The following is a 15047-nucleotide window of genomic DNA, read 5'->3' on the forward strand; positions in this document are numbered from 1 at the left end:
AGCTCTTGGACAATCATTTGATTGGTTGGTGGTGAGGTAAGTGGGAGTCAGCATCATCAACCTTCTGGTTTCAAGCAGTCTGGGGTCTATGTGCTTGTGGGCAGTACACGGTTAACTTCTCCCACCTGGTGGGATTTCAGTATCTGCCAAACAGCTCAAAGATACTGTTATATATATCCCTTGAGGGGGAACCAGGACCCTGCCCCAAGGCTACATTATTGTTTCTTTTGACTATTCCTCCCTTGTCTCCATATCCCCTCCCTTCCTTAATCAGCAACTGTTTGAATCTGCTCATTGGAACTCAGGGAAGGTCATGGAGGCTGAATGAAACCTATTTCCTGTAATCAAGAAATGGGGGACACAGAAAGGCTTTTGTGCCCAGGAGCCCCATAGAGTCCTGCCTGATATCAAAATTGTTTGGGGAGAAGATGCATTTAACAAAGAAGCTCTTATTTCTAAGGATAGAAAAATCTGGAGAAGGGTCTTGATCTTGGGTGGCCTCGGCCTGCAGCAGCTTGAAGCAGGATTTTGGTTCCCTGGCCAGAGATTGAAGTCAGGCCATGGAAGTGACAGTGCTGAATCCTACCCACTAGACCAGGGGCCAGTGACAAGGCCCTGGACTGTCAGCTTTCTAGAAAGGAATTTTCACAAAGAGATGGAAAGTAGTGAAACAAGTAAAGTGTTTATTTGAAGGAAAAAGGATACGTGTGGATAGACACATGGGAAGGCTCAGAGAAAGAGTTGAACTCTCACGGTAGTTTGAATCACTTATATGGGGCATTTCCTGTGGGTTTCCTCTGGCCAATCAGCTTGCTTTGCCTGGCTCTGAGTCTGTATTTGGTTTATCTTAGCCAAGATGGATTCTAGTGAAGAGGCCTATGGGTAGGTTGACATCACCTACTATGGGGTGGCGCCCCCTCCCTTTTTGGTCCCTGAAGAGCCTTTTTTCACAGGTGTAGTCAGGAAGGTCTTCTTGACATGGAGAATGAGAAATATGTGGTCTCTATCTTTTATCTGGGCAGGGCTTAGCTTCTGACTCCTGCTATTATCTTCATCTTGGAATATCTGTCCGCAGGGGACAAACTCCAGCTACCAAGCCCCATCTATCACCTACCTCTTCTGAAGTAGACTTGAAGATGTAGAAAAAATTATGTCCTTCTTTCTCTAACCACATTTTGCTCATCTCCCACATGACTACCACTGCTAAATCTTGGCAGGAGGAAGGTATTTTTGCTAGGCCCTTTCTTTATAGGCTCAGAAATAATTCTCAGATGGTTTACTGATGAATCCTTAGGTAATGCAGACAAATTAATATTTGTGAATTCTTATGTTAAAAGTGCTAAGTAGCTCTGATTTGGAAAATTGTAGGGTGCCTTTCTCTCTTCTGTAAGGCCTCCAGAAAAAGAAACATTATATGCATTTAGTAATCTACTTTTCTTCAACTATAAATTATGGATAAGGATCCAAGTGGCAAGAAGTACTGAATGAACTTTCATTTCACCATTTTACTTCAGGTATATATTTTTATCTGATGTTTATAGCAAGTTTGATAATATGTATTACTGATTCCCAATGGGTTGGTCACCCCTCAGTGGGTCCTATGACCAGAGTCACAAATGCCAATCCAAGGAAACCAGGTTCAGTATAGCAGAGCAGAAACTTTATTCATTGATCAAGGAATGGAGATGGGAGAGCTAAGAAATAAATTAAGGCAAGAATCCTTTAGCCCTCAGGGGCTGGTTTAGGTGACAAAATATAGAACAGTTCTCTATACATTCAGGAAGTATTCTTAGGTGTTAAGAGGTTATAATTTTGTTTCAGATCACACATTCTTGTATCTGAGTTATACATTTTTCCAGATATGTGACTAAGGCAAATTACTTAAACTCTTTATTTCTGAGTTTCCTCACTCTAAGTTTATTGGGAGGATTAAATGTGAAAAGTATTTAAGCCACTTAGAACAGTGCCTATCCTTGAGAAAATCCTTGATAAGTGTTAATAAAGTAAACCAAACAGTCTTCTTGAACTATGATAACAGCTATGCATGGTGATTTTTCATACAGAAATGCAAAAAGTGTCACAGTTTAAGAAATTGTTTACTACTATGCCATCATTTTTAGAGAAGCAATTGTACAAATACTTTTTTCATGAAGTTTATTTTTCTGAGAAACATATGCCTATTAACAGAACCAAGGTTAGTACTAGCACTAGGACCGATACAGAAAAAAAAAATTAATATAAACTAAGCAAATACCTAGATCAAGTAATTTCATAAGTTATGAAAGCAATTTTGTTTGTAGCAGAGTCAGGGAAAATTGAATGATGGCAAAAGCTCAGCTTCTCTGTACACTGGTGCCCATTCGAATCTCAGAGACAGAGTTTTGGGTGAAGTAGAAAAGGATAGTTTTGTTGCTTTGACAGGCAAAGGGGACACAGCAGCCTTCTGCCCTTGAAAACTATGTGTCCCAACCAGGGAGAATTTGATGAGTTTTATAGCATTAGTCCAAGGGTAGGGTTGCTGACAAGATTAGGGTGTGTGCAGGGTCTCAGGTGGTTGGTCTCCTAATCTTGATGAACTTCTCTGGTCCCTTTAATCTTGCCTTAGGTGGTTTCTTGGCTGCTTCTCCCATAATTAACAACTGTTAAGATCTGTCCTTTGGAACTCAGGGAAGGTAATGGAGTCTGGAGTCTTGCCTACAAGAAACAGGGGATAAAAAAACTCTGTGCCCAGGAACCCCACAGGGTTCCACTCGGTTTCATTAATAATTGACAGTTGAAAAAAAGAAAAATTTCCTAACACAAAAGAGTAAAAGTAAATTGGCAACAATTAAAATAGTTATAAATATATAAAAATTATCTCTTGTCATACTCAAACACTACCTGATGTCTGACCATTTACCAAATTCTATTCACTTTATTAATAAACAAGTTTTGTAAAATACAAAATTCACTGAACAGTTACAAAGATTACTTTATTCAGGCTATTGTAATAGGGGAAACTTTCATTAAAGATGTTGTAAGACTAGGGAGGAAAAGTAAGGTTCACAGAGTCAGGCAAACAAGGGAGTCATGAAGGATGAGCGAGAGTCTTATTTGAAGGATGGAGGTGCCTAGGTCTTGGTAGAGGCAAGGATGATACAATTCTCAGAACACAAGAGGGGAGGGGAGTGTTTCTCAAACTGCTTTCCAGGAAGATCATACTCAGATAAACTCAACATCATTAGTCCTGAGTTTGATCAAGATTAATATCATTCAATGCTGAACAATCCAAAACCTCCTGAATAGAGTGAATCAGAGTGAATCAGGATCTAAGAAATGGTTTTATGAAGATTCTTGTTGACTTAGCTCCAGTAAAACCAACTGACCCCTCTGTTCATAGTTGGTGGTATAGGTCGGTTATTTTGGGGTCCTCTATGTCAGACATCTTAAAAGAGGAATGCCTAAAAAGAATGTGTGTGGGGGCTTCCCTGGTGGCGCAGTGGTTGAGAATCCACCTGCCGATGCAGGGGACACGGGTTAGTGCCCCGGTCCGGGAACATCCCACATGCCGCGGAGCGGCTGGGCTCGTGAGCCATGGCCGCTGAGCCTGGGCGTCCAGAGCCTGTGCTCCGCAATGGGAGAGGCCATAACAGTGAGAGGCCCTCATACCGCAACAAAAAAAAGAATGTGTGTGTGTGTGTGTATGCATGTGTGTACGTGTGTAGTTAAACTCCTATTGAACACTAAGCAATTAAACCCCAAGCATCACCAATCCTGTGGATTCTAAGAGGTTGTTATAGGAAAATCTTAAACTGGAGGAGTCAGAACAATTGTAGATATTCTGTGAATTTCTTCATTGGCATTTCAAATGTGATTGTTGACCACAGAGATGTCAGAGAAGTTTCAGGAAACAAATCTACAGCAGTTGTTTCTGACCCTTTCTGGAGGCCAGGATCAACTGGTTGTTTAGCAAAGTCTTTCAAGTTTCTTGAAGCTCTAGAGCTAGAACGTTGATGCTCTTGCACAGTCATTGTTACCTCTTGTACAAAGGCATGAATATAGGACCCAAACATTTTGTCAGTCTTCCTTAGTCACCCAACAGAGACTTATCCTGGGATAAATTTGGCCTAGGCAAGGCCTGCTGTAAATGGTGAATCTTAAGACGGTTTTATCAGGTTGTCAGTGTTTAGCTCACAGGATTTCATATATTATTATAGGGATGTGAAAACAGGTTTTAGTTCTTAGTGACACTGAGTCAAGTGGGAAGGAGAAAACTGCAAACAATAATTTGGGTGGTTTTAGACAGATATTGAAGGAAACTTAAAAGAACTAAAAGTTTGAGCAAGTTAACAAGATACACTCAAATTTTCAAATAGATACTCAAACTGGGTTTTCATAGGGTGAAATCAAATCTTCTTTGTAAACCCACTAGTTATCTGAAATTTACAAAGTGGTACAAACTAGCTTAAGGCAGTGAACTGACAGAGTCTGACAACCTGGGAGGATTTTTTTCCATTGAAACATAAAAATTTCCTCTACTATCTCCCCTCTATCTTTTGATAAAAAGTAATTTTAAAGAAAGGTTATTCTTGATTGTAAAATAAGGCTGATGTCATTAGGTTTGGCCTGATTACTTTCATAGGTACCGTAACTATGATAATTTACCACATGGCCTTTTAAATTTTGCTCTGCTGGAATCTCACATAGGAGATTCTCAGTTTGGATTTATAAAATCCTTGTGAGCGTAGAAACTCAAAGTCAGACCAAGAACTTGACATCAGATTTGTTGTAGTACCTATTAATTTGGTTGAATTCCTCTCTTTTCAAGGCTGCCAAAATATCTTCATGTTCCTGGGCCTATTTTCTAAATAGCATGTCAGAGTAGGAACACTGTAACACAGATACCAAACCAGTTTTTCCAAGAGAACTTTGTAAACATTGGATCTATAAAGTCAGTTTTAGTTTCTTAAAAGTATCTGGTCATAGCTGAATCAGTGAGCATTTTGCTCAAATATGATGAAACCAAGCAATGGGCTTGTGTGCCTGAAGTACAGAAAGCCAAACTCTGACCACAAGTGTTTGCAGCAAAGTAGGGTTTATTGCAGGGTACCAAGCAAGGGAATGGGATACAAGCCTCAGGTCCACTCCAACTGGTCTTTGAATTAGGGAGTTTTTACAAGTCTCTGGTCTGGTGGTCCATGACCCAGGGGGTCTGTTGGCTCATCTTACTCTGGAGAAACAACCTGAGTTTGTACCTTAACAATGTTGTCAACAATAGCAATTTTAGTACACTAATGATGTTATAGACAACAGCAATCTTAGTCATCTGACTCATTGATTATTGCTCAGTTGGCACAGGATTGAGGCCAGAGGGGACAAGAAAGAGAATAAAGCTTTGAATAGAAAGGTTGATCATAAACTTGGCAAGGGGTAGTCAGTTTTACGGGGACTCAATTTTGATGACATTCCAGACAAGGCCTTGGTTACATACCAGTACTTCTAATCCTGATAAAATGGAGAACAGATTCTTATTGTACCTGTCATAAATGAAGACCATCAATACAAGAGTGAGAAAAGCCTATTTATTTAGAGTTTGCTAAAACAATGGAGTCAACCACCATCACTTGAGTTTGGAAGAACTCAAATATAAGCAGGGGAGTGGGAAATCTTTATAGTTAAAGAAAAGTGTTGAGGTATGCTGTGATTGGAGTTTGTGGACATGGGATAAGATAGAAGTGGGCTAACTAGAAGTGATACATCTCATGTTTGGAAAGCATATTTTTCTTCCTCTAGTTAGTCCTGAATTGTAAGAGGCAGGAATAAAAATAATAAAATATGACAAGGCCAGTTCTCATATATTTCAATGCTGCGTTTATACTTAGCTATGTTCTCGTGGTTTTCTAGTTAAAACTATAAATCGAAAAACAAGTAAAAGATTTAAATTGGAATCCTGGGAACTATCCTATGTCAACTTGATGATGCATAATACTTAGGAGATTTTTTGGGTAGATAATGATAGCCAAATAAAAATTTGAGTTAGGTGAGTATTGATTAGTCAGCCATAATTTTGCATTATTCTGTTAAAAAAGAAGGAAATTTCAAAATGAATTCTTCCATACCCTACACATTTCTTAAGGAAACATTGACATCTACACAGACGCAAAACAATTCACCCAACAATTTATGCAGTGTTAAAAGATAACTGAGGCATATTAAAATATTTAAAGAGTTTATCTGAGCAAAAATCAATTGAATTGGGCAGTTTCCAATCTAGCAGATATAAAGGAGCTCCCAGGAGCTGTACAAAATGAAAGACTTTTACAGGCAGAAGGGAGTGGGCAGAGAAAGTTACACTAGGCAAGAAAGTGGGTAGTTTATTGCAACATAACTTTCCTTTAGGGGATGGTATGGGTCTGTCAGACAGATTATCTAACTAGTGCTGATCAGGTGATTTCCTATTGACCGGTTTAAGAGTGCATTCCTGGAAGAGCCAGGAATGTATTGTAATTAAACTTAAACTGTAATTAAGACTTGTTTCGATGATGGGGGCTTAACACAAGTGACTCCACTTGGGGCCCGTTGTCTTGGTTTTTTTAACAGTAAGCTCAATGAAGTCCAGTGACCTGATCTGCCCTTTCAGTGAGTGCAACCACCCCCTTGAATGAAAACTGGAACAGATAAAAGACAAGCTTCTGGAGGCAGAAATGCAGTACATTTGTAGTTAGTATTGGAAAAGCAGAACTATTTCTCTAGCAATGGATAAACACAAGATCATAAAAATCAAACCACAGTTAGTATCTTTACCGTACAGTCTCTAGGTCTTGGCAGATTCTTTATTATTTCTTTTGCAAGTGTAGGCATTGTTTCTAAAATATTTTGGCTAATCCACTGTGGTTTTGCAAATTGGCCCCCTTACACATAGAGCAGGGACAGACCAAAGAAAGAGGCAGGCCACTCCAGATTGGTAAGTGGCAATTTTAATAAGCGAGGAAACTTAATTATGAGGCTTGTCTTGGGCAGAAACAAGTTGAGTAGACCTCCATACCCACCAACCAAATCTTAAAACTGTATATAGAGGATTTAACTGGGTTTGGTCAACTATTTAGTCCAGATGGCCTCATCTTACACCCTCAAGATTATGTCCTTGGAACAGCTCCCACTGTGGGAAAGGTAGGCAGAGTATACATTCCAGAGACAGGGGAGGAGGGGAGGAGCCTCCATTGCCTGGGTCCAGCTCAAGAGGCAACAGGAGGTGATGTCCTGTCCTCTAGGTCTGTGGTCCCCAGCCATTTTGTCACCAGGGACCAGTTTCATGGAAGACAACTTTTCCACTGACTGGGGAGGGTGGATGTTTCAGGCAGTAATGTGAGCAATGGGGAACGATGGCAAGTGGCAGATGAAGCTTTTCTTGCTCACTGGCCACTCACCTGCTGTGAAGCCAGGTTCCTAACAGTAAGGTCCAAGGCCTGGGGGTTTGGGACCCACCCCTTCCCCTCCCCGCTCTAGATTACTTTCTCCAACATCCACAAAATTTAAACACGTTGAATTTGGCCAGTGAAAGCCCATTTCCAACATTCACTTGTTAATTACTGCTAATTAACAAACAAATTAAATTCTTTCCTTTGCGGTGTTTCTTCCATTATTAAACTCACAATAAGATTTCTTCTATTCAAATCTTCTTTTTAATACAATAGAGGTAAAAGAGAAGAAACAGTCAAGATCATTGTCCAAAATTATTAAGGCATTAAACATGATCTTATATTTTAAACTCCAATAGCAGTCTTATGAAATAGCTATAATATTTACAGGCTGGATATAATAGTATTTTCCAAATTTTCTTTTTTTAATACCATAGATTTTCCAAGTTCTTTTCTTACTTCCAATTTTGTCATGATGTTTCTGAAAGGTCATCTTTAAAAGGAGTAGCAAACTTGATATCCTTGTTACAACTGCGATGCTGGCATTTAAGGAGGTGCATTAACATTTTCAGTTTTCTAAAATATAAATTAGTGGTATAATGTTTATTTGGAACTCTGATAATCCTTTCAAATCCCTAGTTTTTTTTTTATTAGTTTTGTTTTTTATAAAAAGGTATAGTAATTGCCTGGAAGAGTAATTGAAGTTTCAGTGCCTGCCAACATTATAGCTGCATTTCAGTTAAAAAAAAAATCTCCCTGTTACATTTCCCAGTATTCAATATCTACTTAACACTAGGAAAAAACATAGTTTTCGAAAGGGTTCAAGGCACATTTCCCTAAGATATGGCACCTTGGCATATTGAATATTTTATGCTCAAGGAGTTTGAGAAAAGAGCAGAAAGAGGAAGGTTACTCTGACCTCCTCTTCCAGCCCCTCACCATTCTTTCCTGAAACAGGCTATAAAACCTTCAGGTGAGAGGTGCTTTCCCTATACCCAGAGGAAAGGAGTAGCCTTATCTCTGAAAGCAAAGGGAGGTCAGGAAGAACCCTAACAAACAGGCCTTGCTAAGTTTCTCCCAGTGTACTACAATTACCTTGTACTCCTTACCTTATCGTATTCCTCCACAACTGTCCACTCTTCATCAAACCTAAGCTAAAAATACATAGGTCTGTTTCTTTGTGTCTTCATTTCCTGTGTCACATAAAACTTATATTAAATCAATTAGTATGTTTTTCCCCTGTTAATGTCTTTGTCAGTTTAAGTTTCATATCTAACCAGGGACCCTAAGAGAGTTGAGAAAAATCTTTTCTCCCCTTTCATTTCTGGCTCCTTCAAATATTTTTCTTGTTATTGTTGCTTTTGTTATTATTTTTTTATAATTTGTTCTATTTCCTTTCCTTTTTTTCATCTTCTAACATAAACTTGTTTACTTGAAAGCTATATAAAATAGATGCAAGCCCTCCTATCTGTAAAATGAGATTATTACCTGATTAATACATTATTTATACTTTAATATACTACCTGGAACAAAGTATATAATAAAGAATAGTCTTTACCTGTATTAGATCTATTCAGTAGGCACAATAAATATATTATTTAATTTCTAATTACATTTGATTTATTTTTACTCCTTCTAAAAATATCTCAGCTACACATCACTGCTGTTTCAATACGTCTATTTTGTATATAAGAGAAACATCACTGTTTTGTTTGAGAACTGGAATTTAATTATGTTTATACCTTTTTCTTAGCTAACTGTTATTTACCCTCAAGCATTACATTTTCTCCATATCTGATTGGAAAAGACATCCAATTCCCCCTAATAACAGAGCCATTGTTTATCTTTAAGTGGCAGTAGGTAATAACAAAGCTGTTTCTCTCTTTCTCTCTCTTTTTTTCCTGCATTGTTCAGGGTCGGCAGTAAAAAGAGGGGCTGGAGTACTCAATAAGTTGTATATTTGATAGACTTTATAAAGCAATCTTCAATAGCAAATAAAAAAGAAGCAAAATTGAGCAATAAATAAAGCAACAAAATTGAAATGAATTACACATTGCTTGGAAAATCATAAAGGCAAGGGAGAAGAAAATTCTCTTGCTTGTGAAGCATGCATCACTTGCTTTTCTTTTCGTTTTTTGTTTTTTAAAGACTATTTGGGAGAAATAATATCTATATATACTTTTGTAGAAGAACAATGATTATCATTTTCAAGTTTTATTTCCCTTTTTGCTAAAGTGCAATGCAAAAATTTAATAAATTAACCATTGCCCTGTTGAAACTTCTTCCTGTCTGACACCCAGGACACCCAACAGATACAGAAATGGTAGGAAACAACAAATTTCCTTCCCTCTTCCCTCCCTCTTCCCTTCTTTTTTTCCCTCCCTCCTTCCATTCTTCCTAATGGAAAAGTGAAAGCATTGAAAGCATCCTCCTCTCTTTACTCTTCAGCAATGGCACTCAACTTATTCTAGAAAAATGTTTTACCTTTAACCCATCCAGTTCTGGGTTATTCCAGAACTGTCATTTGATTGATCTTTTTCTTGGCCAATTTAACTCATTCAGTTGTAGGTATTTCTCATAGTTGGGCCTATCATTATATACTCACATCCTGAACTTGGATGATCCTAGGACCATGGTTTCAGCATAGAGATACTCTCAACATCTCTTTTAGAGTCTAAAGACTCACATAGATGCTTAGCCCTCTTCTCATATCTGGGTTTTGGAATATATTTGGGGCAAGAAATATAATTCCAAGAGTAGCTAATGTGGGTTCCTGATTATCTTTCAGGGCCATTAAACACTCAGAGCTGACTCAGAATGATTTCATATCTGTTTAACAATTTTAGGCTCTCTCCAGGTAAAGTCTGTACTTTATCAGACATTCATTCATAAATGGAAATAATGATCACACACACACACACACACACACACACACACATACACAGTACATGTTGCCTAAACAGTTTCAAATTATCTGTAATAAGGAGCTCTATTAAATCTTTTTCAGTCTATTGCAGATGAGTATCTTTGCAAAATACCATAAAGCCATCATGTCACTAAAGTTTTTAAATGTTTATTTCAGTTTCTATACTTATTTTGTCAAAGACCTGTGACAAAAAATGTATAGCATATTGCACTGACCTGAATATCTTTATTCCCATGAAAATGTCACTATATCTATTGGGATTAGATTTTGTAGGGGCACCAATATCAAAGTGTCATAAATAAAAGATGATAAAAGTATATTTCTGTTTCATATAAAGTCTGAAGGTATGCAGGCCAGGGCTGGTATGGCAACTCTCCTTTTTGGAGTCCCCAGATACCTAAGCTTTTTCCATTTCATTTTTGATGTACTTAGACACTGTTGGTTTTCCCTTTAGGGCATATAAACGCACCAGCCCTTGTCATCACATTTGTATAAAGGTAGCAGGAGCCAGGAAAGAACAAATAAAAATAGGAAAACACTCATGTCAACTGTCTATTGAAGAAATTCAAGCATCTGACATATAGCACTTCTGTTTTTATCCTATTAGTCAAAATTTAGATACATGGCTATACTTAATTACATGAGAGTGTTTGAAATGAAATCTTTATCCTGGGGAGTTTGATTGATTCAAAAAAGGGAAAGAGGAAATTGTTACATTATTGCATATATGCAATTATTATTTAAAAGAGTTCCCAGAAATTATGCACTGTTCATTACTTTAAAAATTCAATCTAAAGTTTATTTGACCTTCAAAACTTATTGAGAAGTAACTATTTTTTCCCCAAAATTGGAATTACCTGAGTTTCTGCTCTTATTTTGTCTATTTCAAAAAAAAATGAATGTAGATTTAATTTTAATACAATTAAATGACTTCCTATTAGATATGAGTGAGAAAGTTCATTTCACTGCCTCAGTAACTTTGACATAACTGGACAATCATTTCCTCAATAGTGCCATTTATTGAAGAGACAAAAAGAGGATACACTGTTATTATTTTAACTTGACAAAAGTATATGACTTCTGGGAGGGATTAAGTACTGCTATGGCAAATTTCATGGTCATTTTTTATATTTCAGATTGAACTTTGATAACATATGCCCTTTGCAAAACTAATATAAAAGGATATTGCTTAAACACACCTGGAGGACTTTTTTTCCTAATAAAATTTATGAGGTTGCATTTGCCTAAAGTCATTATCAATGGAATTTACTAATCCAAATGGGCCACTGTGAAGAAGAGAGTACTCACATTAATTTTAAAACATGTGAAAATTAAAAGTATTGAAAAAAGAGAGGTTTAAACTTTTGGGACTTTTGCTAAGAAATCACACAGTCATTTCTGCTTCCCTCCTAAAACTTCTCTTTCTTCCCCAGTGATCAGATCAAGGACAAAAAAAGAAAGAATGAAAGAATCACAGCTTGGCTTAGGATATATTAGAGGACACTATTTAGATTACATTTTTGAGGATTAAACTTTGGAGATATAAAAATGCCTATACTAAAAGAAATGAGTCTTTATACCCTGATTATTTTTCTGAGATTGGCATTAGTGCTCTAAATATATATTAATATTTTCTCACATTGTGACCTTAATGTCTAAGTCACATTTGGAATTCAGATAGAAGTAATTCTGTAGCCTAGGTAAGAGATGATTATTTCTTGCGTAAGGTTAGTGATGGTGAAGATGAACAGGTATGAATGAATTAGGGTTATTTTTTGAGCACTCATTAAAAGGGCTCAGTGACGGATACTATACATAGTGGAGAGGTAAAAAGAATGATGCCTGGGTATCTAAGCTGGTGAACTGAATAGATATCGTTGTCACTCATTGAAAATAGAAAGAACTGAAAGTTAACCATATTTTGAAATCAGTGTTGTACACAATTTCAGAATGGATGCAATACACAGCATTATTATTCCCCAAATCACAAAATAATGTGTTCTTAAGAGTAGAAAAATACTTTAGAATTTATCTAATCTACCATCCTACTGATGATAGCTATACTGTTTCTCCTTAGATGTTTCAAGTGTTGATATTTTCTTGGATTTATAAATGCAGAATAATACTTTTTAAAATAGACATCATTATTTTGGTATTCTTCTTATGATAGGATGACCCCTGTTTCTTTACAGAAGATAATAACAGCTTTGGAAGTAAGGACAGAACTGTCCTATAGGACTTGCTCTATCTTTTCAAGAAGATCTTGACATTTCTTAATGAAACATTTATTAAACGTAGACTACTAAATATATTTATCCTACATGCTTATTTTTTATTAGCAATATACATAGTATAGTAAAAAAGTCGGTTGGCCTTTTTCCTCAGTTCCTGGGAGCTCTTCTCTAAATCCTTGACATTTCCCACGTGATATGACTATCTCTGCTGTTCATGGTGAACCTTTCAGACAATTTTGCTAATGATATGTGACTCATGGTGGCCCCTACGTAGGTAGTGATAACCAGATGACTCAGGAAGGAGGTCATTTCAGAAAGATCAGTCAAGTAATGAGAGGGCCTATTTGATCTTTTTGGAAGGGAGATGGCTGGAGATTGAGTTCAATCCCTTGGTCAATGATTTAATTAATTATTCCTGCTTAATGAAGTCCCCATAAAAACTCTGAACACTGAAGCTTGGATGTGCTTTCCTAGTTGGGAATACTCTACATGTTGTCACATATCAATGTGCCGAGTGGATAATTTGTCACTGTTGCAGGCTTTCCATCTGGTTTCCTCCCAGTCCCCTCCCAGGGAATCTCTCCTTTTGGCTGCTTGTGACTTGTACCCCTTTGCTAAAGTAAAACTGAAGTTGTAAGTATATAATTTTCCTAAATCCTGTGAGCCATTCCAGAAAAGTATCTCACCTGAAGGGTTAGTGAATACTCCTAAATTTGTAGTCAGCTGGTCATTATTGAAGGTAGCCTGATTCCCCAGATTTGTGGCAGATGTCATTGCATATACACATAATTATTATATACATGTCATATTTTAAGCTCTTTCAAGTTAGTTGCATTTTGTGATTTTTACACCAGCCACAGATGATTGCTGGTTTTTTAGATAGTATCATGAACTAAAAGCCATGGACTCCAAGACCTTAGAAAAAAAGAAAAAAAAAACTTATCTAAACACTCTGTATATTATTCAGAGTGATGGTATAAATTCTGTTTTGGTACAGGTATTTCTTGTTTGTTTCTGTAGAATATTTTATGTAATATATGTTAAATCAGAAATTGTGGATGAAAATATTTTATGTAGTATATATTAAGTCATAAAAAAGTCTAAGAGTTTTCCATACTTGAAAGTTAAGTTAGTCTATACAGTTTCATATATATTTTGACAGAAATATCAGATTGCTGGATCTGAGAAACAGAACAGGTATTACACCAAAAACACCAAAGTAGCATCTTAATGCCAGTTCCTTGACCCCCACACCTCATTGGGTGACACACTGACTTGGTCTGTTCAGGCTACTATAACAAAATATCATAGACTGGGTGGCTTATAAAAAATAAAAATTTATTTCTCACACTTCTGGAGGCTAGGAAGTCCAAGATCAAGGTGATAGCAGATTAGGTGTCTTTTAAGAGCCTACTTCCTGGTTCACAGACAACTGTCTCCTTGCTGTGTCTTCACACAGGGAGGAAGCTCTCCACAGCTTCTTTTTCTTTTGAATTTTTGAATTTTATTTTATTTATTTATTTTATACAGCAGGTTCCTATTAGTCATCAGTTTTATACACATCAGTGTATACATGTCAATCCCAATCGCCCAGTTCATCACAACCCCCCACCACCCCCAGCTGCTTTCACCCCTTGGTGTCCATACATTTATTCTCTACATCTGTGTCTCAATTTCTGCCGCCCAAACCAGTTCATCTGTACCATTTTTCTAGATTCTACATATATGCGTTAATATACGATATTTGTTTTTCTCTTTCTGACTTACCTCACTCTGTATGACAGTCTATAGATCCTTCCACATCTCAACAAATGACCCAATTTTGTTCCTTTTTATGCCTGAGCAATATTCCACTGTATATATGTACCACATCTTCTTTATCCCTTTGTCTGTCGATGGGCATTTAGGTTGCTTCCATGACCTGGCTATTGTAAATAGTGCTGCAATGAATATGTGGATACATGTGTCTTCTTTTTTTTTTTTTTTTTTGTGGTACGCGGGCCTCTCACTGTTGTGGCTTCTCCCGTTGCGGAGCACAGGCTCTGGACACACAGGCTCAGTGGCCATGGTTCACAGGCCTAGCCACTCTGTAGCATGTGGGATATTCCCGAACCAGGGCATGAACCATGTCCCCTGCATCAGCAGGCAGACTCTCAACCACTGCACCACCAGGGAAACCCCTATTTGTCTTTTTGAATTATGGTTTTCTCTGGGTATATATCCAGTAGTTGGATTGCTGGATCATATAGTAATTCTATATTTAGGTTTTTAAGGAACGTCCATACTGTTCTCCATAGTGGCTGTATCAATTTACATTCCCACCAACAGTGCAAGAGGGTTCCTTTTTCTCCACACCCTCTCCAGCATTTGTTGTTTGTAGATTTTCTGATGATGCCCATTCTAACTGGTGTGAGGTGATACCTCATTGTAGTTTTGATTTGCATTTCTCTAATAATTAGTGGTGTTGAGCAGCTTTTCATGTGCTTCTTG

This window comes from Lagenorhynchus albirostris, chromosome 18, assembly GCF_949774975.1.
Source record: "Lagenorhynchus albirostris chromosome 18, mLagAlb1.1, whole genome shotgun sequence".
Lineage (NCBI taxonomy): Eukaryota > Metazoa > Chordata > Mammalia > Artiodactyla > Delphinidae > Lagenorhynchus > Lagenorhynchus albirostris.